The sequence below is a fragment of the Nuphar pumila genome, chromosome 14 (genome assembly GCF_984573655.1).
Source record: "Nuphar pumila chromosome 14, dmNupPumi1.hap1.1, whole genome shotgun sequence".
Lineage (NCBI taxonomy): Eukaryota > Viridiplantae > Streptophyta > Magnoliopsida > Nymphaeales > Nymphaeaceae > Nuphar > Nuphar pumila.
In genome coordinates, this window is record NC_143262.1 from 31,271,061 (window position 1) to 31,286,779 (window position 15,719).

The following is a 15,719-nucleotide window of genomic DNA, read 5'->3' on the forward strand; positions in this document are numbered from 1 at the left end:
TTACAAAATTTGCCTACGGAAATTGGTTTAGACAGTCTCAAAAATCTGTTACAGATCTATTTACATCCTTGTAAACTTTTCTGGATGGTGTCGTCTATATCCTTTGTAAGTAGTCTTGTTGGCTGATTATTTATATCTGTCGACTTTTTAAACTCAATCAAATTTTGACATATTTTATCGCGTACTTTCGGTATATCTTCCTGCAACAAAATATATAATGTGAAACTAATATATAACAGAAATCCCCAATAACAGCGGATACAAAGCTGTTATTGTCGCGAAATTTTTCCTGTCTTCCCTCCCTTGCGGAAGAGAAAGGGAAACGCTTTCGCGATTCAAACTTGACCGGATTTTGGAAATTGTTTTGAAATACTCGCCTCCGTTTTGAAAATTGTGGGAAAATCCATGGGATGGGGCTCGACCTGTCGGTACGAGGTTCAATCGTTCCTGCCGTCTTTAACAGGGGTAATTGAACCAAGGACCAAAACTATGCTTGACTTAGTTAAATCATCGAAATTATGTTCTATCCTAAATGCACAGAGAATTCAGGCATGTGCTATGAGATTTTGGAAAATGTAAAATGGGAAAATATGATGTATGCTTAGAAAAACATTTGGAGTTGAAAAGCATTTCTCAGAAAAAGATGGAAATCAATCTCTCAGGAAAACTCAGAAGAAGAAGGTTTGAAATCTCGAGAAAGTTTATAAAGAGTTGGAAAATCTTGAAGAAGGGAGAATCTTGAGAAAGTTTATAAAGTCTTATGAAGAAATGATACTCTCGGGAAAATTTTGAGAAAGTTATAAAGACTTGGAAAACTACAAAGAAATGATAATCTCGGGAAAAGTTTGAGAAAGTTTAGAAAGACTTGGAAAAATCATGAAGAAATGAGAATCTTAGGAAAAATTTTAGAAAGTTTAGAAAGACTTGGAAAACCATGAAAGGAGAAAAAAAAATATAAGAATCTCAGGAAAATGAAAGAATTCTTGAGAAAAGATGGTCATTTGAAAAGAAAAACACTTATCAGGAAAACTTGGATTTTTGAGAATTTTCTTAGGAAAATGATAGAAAATTTTGTAGGGAAAATCATTGGAGAAGGAAATTTAGAACTTAGGAAATTGAAATCCTGAGAATCTTGTTTTTGAAATGTTTGAAAATCAATTTTGATTCTTGAAAAAGATGAGAAATTCCTTTTGAAATCATCTTAAGAAAATAACATTTCCAAGGAAAATCACAGGAAAACTTTGATTTGGAAAATCCAACTTCGAATATCATCATAGTTTCTTGAGAAATCGATTCCATGAAGTGAAAATTTCATGAGAAAATCATGAGAAAACCAATGATTTCATGATGCAAATGACATGAGTGAATGAATGCACTTTTAAAGATTTTCAAAGAAATTTGTTGGAAAAATGTGTATTAAGTCAAAATAAATCATTCACATATTCTGACTGTGGCCATGAATATGTTCAGAGTTTAATTGATTTAATGCACAATACTTTGAAAATATTAGAAATATGATGTGCATTTTAAGATAGCCTAAGAGTGTAGGCTCAATGTGACTGGTAGAAAGATGATGGATCTGGGTCTCGTCCATATTCCGACTAGGGCCGTAAATATGGACTCCACCGAGTCCGTCAACTCCCTAAGAGTTGGTGCACGTGCCATTTGTGTACATCCACAGTGAATTTTGAAATAAAATGCATGAATCACATAAACAGGATTTTGCAGAAACTCAAACTATATGATATGCATTCTAATCTAAGCGGGAAAGTAAAGTTCTTATTCCAAAATTTCATCAAGCTATTACATCACTAAATAGTATAAAAGAAAAGGAAAAATCGCAGATTCTGGCTCCTTCTTCTGAATATACCTGCCAAGCTTGAAATAGGGTTAGCTCAAATATGTGAGTTTTTCCAAGATTTTCCGATAATATCCAAGAATTATCGGATTTATCTAGATATAAACTCAATTTCATGCCTCCTTGATATAAATAGAATTAACATGATGTGAATGTGAGAAAATATGAAAATAGAGATTTGAAATTTCGAAATCATGATGAAATTGACCAAAATATAATATTTACGTCAGAATAATATATGAGTATCTAAAAATTTGAATCCTGTATACAAAGTGTATTCATTTAACAAATAGATATCATTCAATCCCAAGCAACCAAATAACCTAATGCAATCATAAATAGTGAAAGTCACTAGCAAAACTAAGCAAAACCAAGCCTAGTACATAACCTGTGATAATAAAGGAAGATCATACCGACAATAGCAAAAGTAATAAGATGGATTTAAAAGGGGAGGTCACAAGGCCGACAGGCTAAACAATAAAAAAGGGGTACCAACAGTATTTCAAAATGTGTAGGGGGGAGCATGCAAAAGGGAGAGACTTCTAGCCAACAGGGACTCATAAAAATTCGTGATGGAGGAATGAGGAAAGAATAGAAGATATTTAATTACTAAACCAGCCAGATAGAAATTGAAATTTCATTAATGCAATTGAGATTTGAAAGCTAACTAAACTGGCAATAAAAATTCTCTGTGAACCAAGATCTATTAAGTTCACCACATAAGGCATTGTCACTCTTATCCAACAAGTAAATAAAACCACACAGTCTGAATTTTAAACAAATTCTTTCATTACATTCAAAGAGAACCAATCTGATCAAAACAAAACCGTAACAAATATCAAATTTGAATAGGAAACTATGAAAGGAATATCCTAATCAGACCAAAACTGACAGATTATGAGGTGAGAGTGAAAGAGTATGAGAGACATTATGTTAATTATGTGTAATAAAGGGATCGGCTCTCCTGAAATTATAATATATATATATATATATATATATATATATATATATATATATATATATATATATATATATATATTAAATCTAAAAAAAAAGAAATCAGTAGGGAATTTCAGCATCATACAGCGGACATCTAAATCAACTAGACTTCCTTTTTCCTGCTCTAGTAACAAGTTTACTTGCAGATATTGAAAGGTCTGATCGAGTCAACCTGAAGGCCAAATTTACTTGCAGGAATGTTACATTTTTGCAGGTATTGAACCAGATTTCCTCTTTTGGGGAAATCTTGAATTTTTACACTGCCCATATTAAGCTAACAGTTAAAAGAGAAAAGAAATCAAATCATACGAATGGAAAGGAGAGAACTGTGGGATTTAGGAATGAATCTAGATACAGGGTATTGAACTATATAAAATATGAGAGCAGATACGACCAAAAAAATTTTTTGACAAAAACTTGATTCAAATGTTTAACAAAAGCTAATTCATACGAATGAAAAAAAAAGGAATGGGAGGTATGACATTTTGTTGATGTAGACTGTGAGAATGAGAGGCTTGATCCATAAGAGGGATGAGCCGTCTCATCTACATAGTCTGAACTCCTCTGTTATACCACAGAGAAGAAAGAAAAAACAAGAACTGGGCGTTCAAACAGGTATTCAGGACACGTCAATTCCATCCAGCAAATGGCAAAACAACCAGTTTAATGAAAACTGAACTAGAGAAAAAAAAAAGAGGGTAAAGTGATAGCAGATCACATTACCTTGGTATATTTTGTACCAGCCGAAACCGTAGCCGTGATGGAGTGGATGGTCCTCGTCCTTTGGTGTTTGGATCGTAATCCTCCTGGGAGCTGGTCCTTGAAGATTTTGTTTATCAAGAAACAGATGCTCGGTTTGGGAACAATGGCAGGGAGATGGTGTTCCTGCTATGCTTTGCAGATTTTCGGTATCCCTTAGCTCCTCCGTCGGGTGATGGTGGATGCAATCCAGGAAAAAGGGGGGAAAGGAGCCGTCGGGTTTCCTCTTTTGCTGGAAGGAAAGAGGCAAGGTAATGAAAGGGAAAAAAAAGACAAGGGGAGAGGTGTCGTTGGTCTCCTGCTGGTTGATGGGCTGAAGGAGGTGGCGAGCAGCAATCGTTGTGAACAGGAGAGAGAGCCGAGGTTGAGGGAAATTCTCGATGCCTTTACTGGGCCTTCCCCTTTTCTTTTAATAGCCAATGCTTTCAAAACTCCTTCTTTTTCTCCCCTTTTGCCGATCTTGATAGCTTTTGAAACCAACTTTTAAAACTTTGAAATCCTTTTGAAAAAAAAGGGCTCACCGTTTTGAGAAGGGGGTGACTCCTATTCTTCAGCCGATATTTAAAACTTAGGTGAAGTGAATTTTTGGTAGGGTTTTCACAGTGGCTCCATTTGGGGTTAAAAAAAAATGAAACGAAAGTAAAATTTTTTTTTTTTTAAGGTGGTGCCACCTCTAGTGAAAATTTATTTCCTTTTGGCCAAGAGTCTTAGTGGGGTGCCATCTACGTGGGCCCACTAAATGTTTTATTAAAATTGAATTAAAAACAAGGTTTTTGTAAATCGGTGCCACTTTCGAGTGGGCACTATTTTGGAAATAAGGGAAATTTTGAGAATTTGAGTGTGACACCACCTCGAGGCGGGTCCCAAGTCCTTTATTTGAAATAAGAGCCAAATGAGATATTTTGGAATTTTCACAATAATAGGCTAGTTTTGGAAAACACGAAGCCAAATTTGGCTTGATTTCAAAAGTTTGAAAGAAAATGGTTCTTCGGGGCGAAATTTTGAAAGAAGTAGGGAAATTCAGAGTCTTTTTGTAAAAGTTTGAAATAAGATCTTATGAATTTTGAAATTGTGTCCCCCTCTTTCCAACTGGCAAAATTTTGAAATGTCAAAACTATCCAGATTGTTTTCTTGAGAAAACTTTTCGTAATTCGGGGTCCTGGGGGTAAAATGGGAAGAATTGATAATTTTAAAAACCCAGGGTTTTGAAATCAATTTTGAAAAGTTTTAAAATCAAATCTGGATTGACAATTTTGAAAAATCAAGAGTTCTGGATCTCAAAATGACATGCTGTGCAGTGAAATGATATGAAATGCTCGTGCAATGCTATGCAAAAGACATGTCCTACGAAGTTGTCATTCTGAACTTGAATTTGAAAATTCTGACTTTTGGTTAAGCATGAGATTTTGAGAATTTGCAATTTGAGGGTGTCTCTGAGTCTAAATGGAGAAGTCTTGAGACTCGAGAATGAAATTTAGGACTCTCTGCAAGGTTCAATCTTGGAAAATGACCATTTTGCCCTTTATTGGTTCTGGAGAACCGAAATGTGATGATTGGTGGAAATGTCAAGAAGTTGAGTGAAAATTTGGGGTGTTTACAAAAGCTCATACAGCGTCAAAACAAGGTTCTTCTCTATTGTATATTGCTTTAATATGCTTCATTACAAATATGCCACAATCGACCCCATTACTTTGTAAAGGAGCATCGTCAACACATAGCAACATCCACTCGGCAATGTCGACACCCACAAGGTCGTTTAGGAATCCCGCCTGTGATAAAGGGATAATATAGTACAATCTGGTCTACCTCAAATAGCTATGATTCACTTATGGACAAAAGCTTACCAAATGCATAGCGTCACGTTCTACACCACTGTGGCAGTCCAATGAGTTGTAGCACCATAGTTGTTTTTCCCGTAAATTCATCTCGTATAAGACCCAATGTTCAGGATTTTGCTTTAGTGTAGGAAGTAAAATCTGCGAATCGATACAATAATTTATAAATTCATAGACATATCGTGATAGGGATGTTAGGACTAAACCTTGGAGAAGAGGTTTGTTCACTTACATTTTCAAAATTCGAAAAGTCTACGCACTGATCACCGTTATTCCAACAAGGTAGTGCATCTACAAATCCACTGGTGTATGGCTTTTGTCGGGCGTACATCTGTTGCACGAAACAGTAAGGTTTAACCACCAAGACACGTGAGTAAGTCATAAAAGCAAATAAAACAATAGCAGGCCAGACATACCATGAAATAAGAGGTGATGATGCATACTGTATTGCTCGTTGCGTTGCTTTGAATATAATTGACAAAATCAAACATTGTCTGGTTGCAAAATTTTACGAACTTCAAAACATACAAATCGATGACCTAAAAAATGATAGTGGTTACATACGTACAAAATTACTGATAGTGTTCCTGTTTGCAAATTCATCTTGCATTTGCTCGATGTCATCTACGAACTCTTTAGGGCATTGTCGCTCACCCTTGTCTGTGGATGTTGCACTGAGTGCACTATGAGCATAGTATTCAGAATTCGACATTGAAATTATTTTCTACAATAAACAACACAAATTGAAATACGACATAAAAAGGTAAATGTTGACTAAACCGGTCAGGAGGTTCAAAAAATATACGCCTTAAGCGCTAGTGCTGGTCCTGTGGATGTGGTTGTTTTCTTCTTCGGTGCCATGCTTGGTCGTATTGCTCTCATCGTCCTCTCCTTTGGCACCATGTCTGGTCGTATTGCTCTCATCGTCCTCTTCTTCGGCGCCATGTTTGGTCGTATTGCTCACATCGTCCTCTTCTTCGGCGTCATGCCTGATGAAGATATCGATGTCACCTTTGCAACGCAGCTACGGAATCGACGTCGTCAGTCAAATATAAAAGAAACGTCCTTTAACATGCCATCCTTTTTCAAAAACCGTCCGCAAATTAAATGATTGTGTTTTAAATAAATAAAAAAACATCCTTTAACATGCCGCCCTTTTTCGAAAACCGCCCACAAATTAAATGATTGTGTTTTAAATAAATAAATAAACATCGTTTCACATGCCGCCCTTTTTTGAAAACCACCCACAAATTAAATTATTGTATTTTAAATAATTAAAAAATTGTCGTTTCGACTGCATATTATAACAATAGTTGAGTGGGAGATTGACCCGACCCGACCAAACCCGGTTTCCAGGTATGTATAATCTTTGACGATTATTGTATTGATTATGATATATGGATACATCGATATATTCATGCCACATACTTTCCTTATAGGTTTTTTAACAACAAACGTTCATTATCGCTTTATACTAGTATCATTTAACATCGGGAAAATTGTTTCGTCTTGTTGTTCGCATACATCGCAAATCGATGTTGACTTACACCGTTTACAAAGGCCGATTATTACAAGCCATTGACAATTGCATTGTTGACCTCATGAATTGCAATCCTATTTCGCGGTTTGCATTGAAGGTGTCTCTGCAAATGAGCGATTTCTGACCGGGAACCATATCGTACCGATTTTGGTTGGCCGGCATCCTATTGCGCGATTTTAATTTACTAATGATCATCAATAGCGATTTCTGAGCATCAAACTTTTTTTATCGTTGTTGACTGTTATCATTTACGACGTCAGAACTCGTTCAATTATTGTTCACGGCACACATCGCAAATCCTTTTTGTGATTTTCTATCAAGGCGGAGACAAATACAGCGATTGCTAAGCAAAAATGCTCTATCATATTGATGGCGACCTTAATCATTTTCTAACATCGATTACGGGACCATGTTGACCACATAAATCGCATGTTTTCTGCGATTTTCATTAAAAAATGATGAGTTTTATTGCGATTTGTGAAAAATATTACTCGTGCCAATCAGACATCTATTGCGATTGTCATTCAAAAATGATGATTTATATTGCGATTTTCAATCAATCAAGGAGGTTAGGCAATGCCACGATTTCTTAACAACAGACATCTATTTTCGATTAAAGTTTATTTATTTACGAGATCCACAGACGAAACGTGTCTGTTAGATGTAATAAAAAAGAATTAAAAAATAAAAGAATGTCACGTTACGACAATTACTTATACAATTACAACAAATACCTATCGTGATAAAAAAGAATACCTAGGGTTTATTCTGTGGCACTTGACGAATCAGATGAAATATAATAGACTCATCTCTTTCTTTTTCTTGGTGGACTGTCTATCTTGGGTGGCCTCTTGGTTGCGTCCATCTTATTAAAAAAATTGGTCATCATCTCTACCACTGAGTTCAATTGTATCTCCATATTGCTTACATCTGTCCTTAATTTCTTATTCTCCCTCTCCATCAGTTCGAACCTTGCGGCGGAGACAATCTTCTCTTTTGTAGCAAGTGTTCACTCTTCATCGCGATTTGTTACTGAGGGAATCGTTGTTATACCCGGAGAGAGATGATGAACGGGTTGTAGAGACTGGGCTGCAACATGAAAGGGGGCAGTTGGGAGGCATGGGTTCTCAATTTTCTTAATCTCCAGATTTCGCCGCATAGGTTTTTAATACCTTTCAAAATAGAAGGGATTGAATTGTCGTCCTTTATAATCATACGATACAGCACGGACACCACTTGTGTTCTAAATTAATAATTTGTCTCTGTAGCGTTCACGCCAATTCACGTTCCGGCCCCCACCACTATTCATCTTTCTTCTCACTTCCAAAGGCTTATTTGGGATAGACTGCCCCAAGCCGGATTGTAGGAGAACTCGACTACCATGTTGCAACTCGGCTTCATAATTGCAAAACAGCCACAAATCGCGGTCAGACAATCTAGCAGCCTCTGCAACAACGTCTTGGTCATCGTCCTCCTCATCTCTATACGGTCTCCACAAAACCTGTACATTGGTAATTCTTTTTAATAATGAGTGACAAATATATTATAATTTATTTAAGAATGATATGGCGACAACGATATGTACTAAGGAAGACAAAATCCTGCAGCGATGATTACTTAAGAATGCTAAACATTACAACGATTTATAATATTGAATGATAAATGCTGAACCGATTATAAACAATTTTAGAACATTTACCTCATTTAGTTGCAGCCCATCTAAAATGGACTTAGCATTATGAACTGTGACGTTTATTCTAGCCCAGAGACCGATCTTTGGAAAACCACAAATCGCAGGGCCACGATGTGGATGTAATAAGATAATATGTTCCCACGCCCAAGCCTAACAAAAATAATATATTAGTAACACTACAACCTTCAATGAGCTTAGTCTACAATTACTAAGTATGTCATAAACAAATACCTGAACAAATGGCAAAAATCCCCCAACTGTTTTTGTACCATTACTCGCACGGTAGAGTTGACTGTATAAGTGTGCGAGCATAGCGGCACTCCAGGCATAGTTTTCGACTTCATCTAAGTCTGCCAGGTACTGCAGCCACATGTAACTTATTCTCGAACCAGAACAATCGAAAAATAAAGTAAGACCAAAAAAATAAAGAAGAAAGTCGCGCAACTCTTGGTCAGCTATTTCAGATGCACAAGTAGCGGAGCGACCTTCCCATTTATTACAAAAAAATGAGACTTTCATTAATGTGGAATTGATTCCACCAGAAATACATTGACTCCATTCATCCATCGACATTCCTAAAAGGGCCGTGCATTTTTCTCTTGCGTTATAGTTTGAATGTCGTAATAGGACAGCACTGTCATCGCACTTAAGGCCAGTGATTCTTGCCACATCTTCTAGAGTCATGGTGATCTCAAAAGAATCAAACTGGAATGTGTTTGTCTTATCATTCCACTTATTTACCAGGTGGGTCATGGTATTCCAGCAAGTTTCAAAATATTGTTGGTCTAAAAGGCCACCGAAGTGCATATTTCATAATTGGTCCTTCTGATATGCACTCAGCTGACCATACCACGACAGAACTACAGGCCATTGACACCAACCTCCGAGCTTTTCACCTGGTGCTCTACTTCTCTTGTGACCTCCCTGTAACACACAATAACATATTATTCTTACTAATTGTAAATTAGTATCATTTGTACTTATAAATAATATTCTACTAATCACTATAAATAATATTGGTTGCACACAAACTATCACAGTAATCACTATACATATTAATACCTAACATAGTAATCGCTATACCAAAATCGCTAAACATATTATTAAATCTTCACAGATAGGACGGATTTATTTACCTTGGTCGCTCTTTTCTCTTGTTCTCCCTCCAACCTAGGCCTTTCTGGTTGGTCCACTGCCTCCCATTGCCTTTCCCTTTCCTTCTCTTCCGGCTTCACCTTCTCCTTCCTTTCTCTCTCCTTTTTCTCGCCCTCCTTATTCTTCCTTTCTCTCTCCTTTTTCTCGTCCTCCTTCTCCTTCCTTTCTCTCTCCTTTTTCTCGTCCTCCTTCTCCTTCCTTTCTCTCTCCTTCTTTTTCTCATCCTCCTCCTTTCGTCGCCTTTCTTTCTCTTCCAAATCGTGTTTCCTTCTTTTCTCCACTTCCTCCTCCTGCTTTTTCCTTTCTCTTTCCTTTTGTTCCTCCTCCTCCTTTTCCTTCCGTTGCCTTTCCTTCTTTTTCTCATCCTCCTTCTCCTTTCTTTGCATTTCCTTACCTTCCTCAAACTCCTTCTCCCTCCTTCGCTTTTCCTTTTCTTCCTCATCCTGAGGCTTATTCCTCCTCCTTATTCATTTGCCTTCGCCTCTCCTCCGCCTCCTTCAGTAGCTTTACCCTGTTTCACATTGCTATAAGCTCCAACAACATCTTGTCTGTTTCCGTTTTAGCATCCTTTATTAGATTGTTAAATTTCTTTTCCCTCTCCTCATTCTTTTTTTGCCTTTCCCTTTGCTCTGCCTTCTTCCTTTGCTTTCTCTTTTCATTCTCCTTATTTCTTTGCTTTGCCTTCTCTTGGTCATCCTTCTTTTGCATCTTTAGTTCTTCAGCATTCTTCCTTTGGTCTGTAGCCTCGATATCTGATGGATAATCCCCCGCATAATACAATTCCAACACTTTTTCCCTGTCTTTATCGTTCTCAATCTTAAGTATATTTTGATACCTTTCAAAAACCTTAGATAGGTGGGACTGGCGCATCACTTCTCTAATACACAACCCATAGAACGACGGGGTATCTCTTCTCTGATGAGCCGCAGACATTGCTAACCTGCACAACATATTAAACAATCATCATGATTACAAATCGTCGCAATATTTGGGTTCATAAGTACACATCATTGTAAGATTTATCAAACTTATAAATCATTGTATAAGAAGCAACCTTCAGATTGAATAATGAAACCTTACACAAAACTCACTGAAACGATAGGATTTTGGATATTCTAACTGTAGAGTAAGAAACAATAAGAACGTATACGCAACAGATGGTGGCAACGATGTTGCGACTGCGCGTAAAACAAAAATGGATGCTCTGGCGGTAGCAAAACAAAGGAAAGGATGCTCCGGCGGCAACAGAAGAAGGCAACGAATGATCCAGCGACAACAGATGAAGGCAAAGTATGCTCCGGTAGAGTTTTCTACTTAGGGCGAGAATGGATTGTTTTGAACTATTTAAATCCTACAACATACAGCTTGCTACATACACAAACTTTGCTGAAAATTTTGGTGCGATAATGATGGAGGGCAGTTTTGTCCTTTTCACGAACCGCCGACTCAGTTTTCTAGATGGAGGGCATTTATGTCCGTTCGAGGAAGAGGAAGAGAATGACGGTAAAGGGTACTTAAGTCTTTGCGACGGCACCAAATTACGATGCAATGTGATGCGGACACACATGGGGATACATGTCGGTCTGCATCTTATACGTGGCGCTCTTTGGGAACCCCCGAACATGAGATGGAGCTATCGGCCCTGTTCGGGGGGGGGGGACATATAACCTGCTTCACATGGACACGCATTCGGCTGCGTGTGTCAGTGCGTAGGCTGCGTTGTTTCGATTCGACACTCGACTAATCTATTGAAGGCGTTATTTCTCTCATCCATCGTCATTGGACGCCTGCTTTCAGTAGGCGCAGCCTGGTCGGGTGACTGGCTCGGTCCAACTGACCTAACGTGCTACCTAAAGCTAGGTGGCAAAAGGGTCGGAGGACTCGCCAGCGGCAGAGTCCTCATGGAGTAGCCTTCGCCATTTCTAGTGTCGTTGACGGAGGCTGACCGACGACAGGGAGTCACCATCACTGGCAGCATTTTGTGCCAGTCGCTAGTGCTGGTGATGGCGAGTAGTAGGAACGGGGGCCAGCATGCATAAATTCCTGTCTGCTACCTGTTTTTTATTTTTCACCAGTACAGTGGTAAATGATGGGTTTTGTCGACGCCATCACATATCCTCGTCGGCCGGGCAAGCAACGGTAGACCGCCGGTGGCAACGGAAGCCCCGGTGGTAGTGTACATCAAAAAAAAATTTTATTACACACCCTACCTGCGGCCATCCAGTTGTTGTCGCAGGGGAGGGGTGCCGATCGCCATCTCCGGAGAGGCCTACCTGATCTTAGTAGCTGGCAGCTTCGTCGGTGCCGTCCTCTGTTTTGCCAGGGGTCAGCGGCAGTCCTTTTTGAAACGCAAAAGGGGGGGGGTATCCGATCGCTGGCGGATGCCCTTCACATAACCGACATTCGTCGGGGAGGTGAGGGGGCAGACAACCACCGCCACTGGCAGCCTCGCCAGTGTCGTCAACAGTAATGAGAAGGTGGTGATCGGTCGACTCTTCCATCCTGGACTTCTGAGAGGGCAAAAGGGCTTTTGCCCTTTTTGGTTTCTGAGAAACCGACGCCGCTGGTAGAGGTGGATGGTCGCCAAAGCACCACCGTCGTCGGTGATATTTCGGCCGGCCTCTGGAGCCAGTGGTCGAAGGGGGAGCCGGGAGCCGAACACCATCACCGCAACAACAAGGGTTTCTTCCCCTTTGCTTCTGTCAGAAGGTCGGTGGTGGCTGATGGTGGTCGTCGTCGCCATCGACCAACCGTCAAGGCCGGCTGACTTGGTCGGCGGCCGGCAGCTTTGACCGACCGCCGGTGGAGTGAGCAACCCTGATTACTATAAAATATATATATGTATGTAAACCCTTACCTTTTGCGGGGGGGGGCAAGCCATGGTCATCTGATCGTCATCACTGGCGGCTTCGGCGGTAGCGGATTTTGGAAAACAGGAGGGTGAAGGGTTTTTTTCTTTGCCCTTTTGATTTTTGTTAGGTTTCTCAGAAACCAAAACTCAAAACTCATTTTTTTATCGCCCTCTGGTCTGGGCAGATCGGGCTCAGATCCGGACTCGTTCTGAGGGTTTGGACTAGACCCAGATCCATTTGAGATCCCAGGTCTGGGTTAGGTCCGAGCTGAACCCGTGGATTAGACCCGGACCCATTTGGGTTCTGAGTCTGAGTCTGATCTGAACAGTGGGTCGATGATCGGATCTGACTAGGTTGGATCGGACTCGAACCCGAACCCAATTGGGTCTCTGTCTGGTCTGATCTGGATAGATCAAGTCAAGATCTAGATCCAACTGGATCTGGGTCTAGTCTGATCTGGCTAGATCAGGTCGAGATCCAGATCGAGTCAAGATCCAGATCTGGGTCTAGACCAGGTATAGTTTCTCAACCCATCTTGGGTCTTGTTATGGTTTGGATTTGGATACGGATTTGGGTTTGGATCATTGGATCCAATTTGGGACTCGATCATTATGGGTCTTGATCCAGATTGGATCTGGACCAGAGGGCATCCAACCAGGGATCCATTGAAACTGGATCTGGTTCTCGATTGGATCAAAACATATTTCTAAAGGGGTTTGTTTACTATTTACACCTAAACCAATTTTGTGACTGATACGGCGCATTTTGGGACCTGTTTAGAGCCATTTTTTACTGGTTTCTATCGATTTTTAAGCGATTTTGAAAAGTAGAGACCTTATTTTCATGAATTAGTAAAAGAAGAGGGAATTTCTCCTTCAGTTTTAGGTTTTTATGAGCTTGTGTTCATCTTTTGGACCAATTCATAAGTTCTAAAACCGGTTCAAACCCTTGGATGAACGGTTTAGGGCCATTTCAGTCCGGTTTAGAGTACTTTTAGACCGGTTCCAGTTTGAGAACCCTGGGTTTTACCCATAAGAGTATGTTTTTGTTATTTTTCATGCCTTATAAGTGTTTAATGTTAAGGAAGCATGACTTATGCATGTCTAATATATATGTTTTATGTTATTTAAGTTATGCATAATATTTTTAAGCATGAATTATGACTAAATTCATGACATTTTTAATGTGTTTTCATCAAAATTATTTGTGCATGTAAGTTGAAGCATGAATTTATATTTTTGATGATATAATGCATATTTCATCATGAATATACATGTATTATTATGTGTGCATGGACATGCTCCATAATACGAATATGTTTTTGATAAAAAATTTTGATTGAATGACTTACGTAATCACCAAAGTGATCTGAGTTGTGTTGATTGAGGATTTTCAAAACCGTATTAAGATTCAGTATTATGATGTGTGTGACTTTTTGAAATAGTGATTCTACCCAAAGGTAGGTCATTGTATTCCAAATTCACATAGAGTGCAATAGTAGATGTGTATACCAACCCATGAAGCATGTTCGTACCCAAAGGTACGGTACTGAATTGCCTCTTGTTACATGATTGGCTAGTTTCACCAATTGAAGTCAATTCTTTGTGAATTAAGGAGAACAACTATGAGTATTATCATTTTCACCAAAGTGGAACGATAATGGCCCAATTATGCTTGTCTCTGAAAAAGTGAATAATAAAGGGTCTCATATTTACCTTTTCAATATAAATCTCGTATAAAGCGATTAATCTCTCACTCATACAGAGAATAGAATAGTTGCTCTAAAGGCAGTCTATGAGAAGTGAGCGCTTAAAATGATGTCTATGAGAAGTGGAAGTGCTTGAATAATCTTAGCATACTATTTTTGCAATCATGAGTGGCTAAGAATATTTAAGATGTCATCTCTCACTACAAGACACTGAAGTAATTTTTAAAATCCATTGGGGTAGAAATTATTGATTTTATGCGAGATTTTATCTCAAGCCATATAGATTAGAAGCTTCATTATAGATCTTGGTATAGTGGAATCTATTGGGAGGCTAATAAAGATCTTATGTGATAATAAAGTTGCCATGTCCTTCTTGAATAACAACAAAAGCTCAATCTTGTGTTGACACATAGAGTTAAAGTACTTTGTTGTTAAAGAAAGGATTGGGAATCATCTAGTATATATTAATACAACTTGTATGATAGAAATGACTGTAGTTTTTCTTACTAAATGGCTAACACCGGGATTATATTTCCAATGTATAAAGGGGATGGGTCTGTTTGATTCCTTCTACTATATGACAATACATTATGGTTATATGTGATCACATTTGTGAAACTGAATTGATTCTCTATGACTTTATGTATTGTTGATTTTGCATAAAGAATCTCTTATTTGGTTAGAAAGAATAGTAGAATAACAATATTAAAGGACCAATAGAATGGGTCAGAGACCAACCTATTCATAAAGGTAATCTGAACATGCTAAAGCACTGAAAATGAATTATATTGTAGTTTATGAAAATATAATATTTGATAAAACTGAAAATGAATTGATTCTCTATGACTTTATGTATTGTTGATTTTGCATAAAGAATCTCTCATTTGGTTAGAAATAATAGCAGAATAACAATATTAAAGGACCAATAGAATGGGTCAGAGACCAACCTATTCATAAAGGTAATCTTAACATGCTAAAGCACTGAAAATGAATTATATTGTAGTTTATGAAAATATAATATTTGATAAAGAAGTACTCATCTTTATGACTCATATGATTCATTTATGTGATACCGGATAGCATGTGAACCCACATGAAGAACTAAGTCGAGATAACGGTATGAACCTCAATTTTGTGCTTTTTCATGTCAATGGGTCAAGTGGGAGAATGTTGAACATTTCGGTTTGGATCCAACCTTAAGTACGACCCGGTTTGACACTAATGAAAAGGTTAGTGGGGAAGGGGTTACGTGAATGTGAAAGGGTTTATAACCCCCCACTTTTCTCCCACTATAAATAGAGGCATGGCTGCTTGATGAGA

General features: G+C 38.4%; 1 pseudogene; it reads right to left on the bottom strand.

The window, feature by feature from the left end:
- The window catches only part of LOC149816724 (amino acid transporter AVT1J-like), a 110,238-nt pseudogene extending 97,656 nt beyond the window's left edge, over window positions 1-12,582 (bottom strand).
- Between the last annotated feature and the right edge of the window lie 3,137 nt (window positions 12,583-15,719).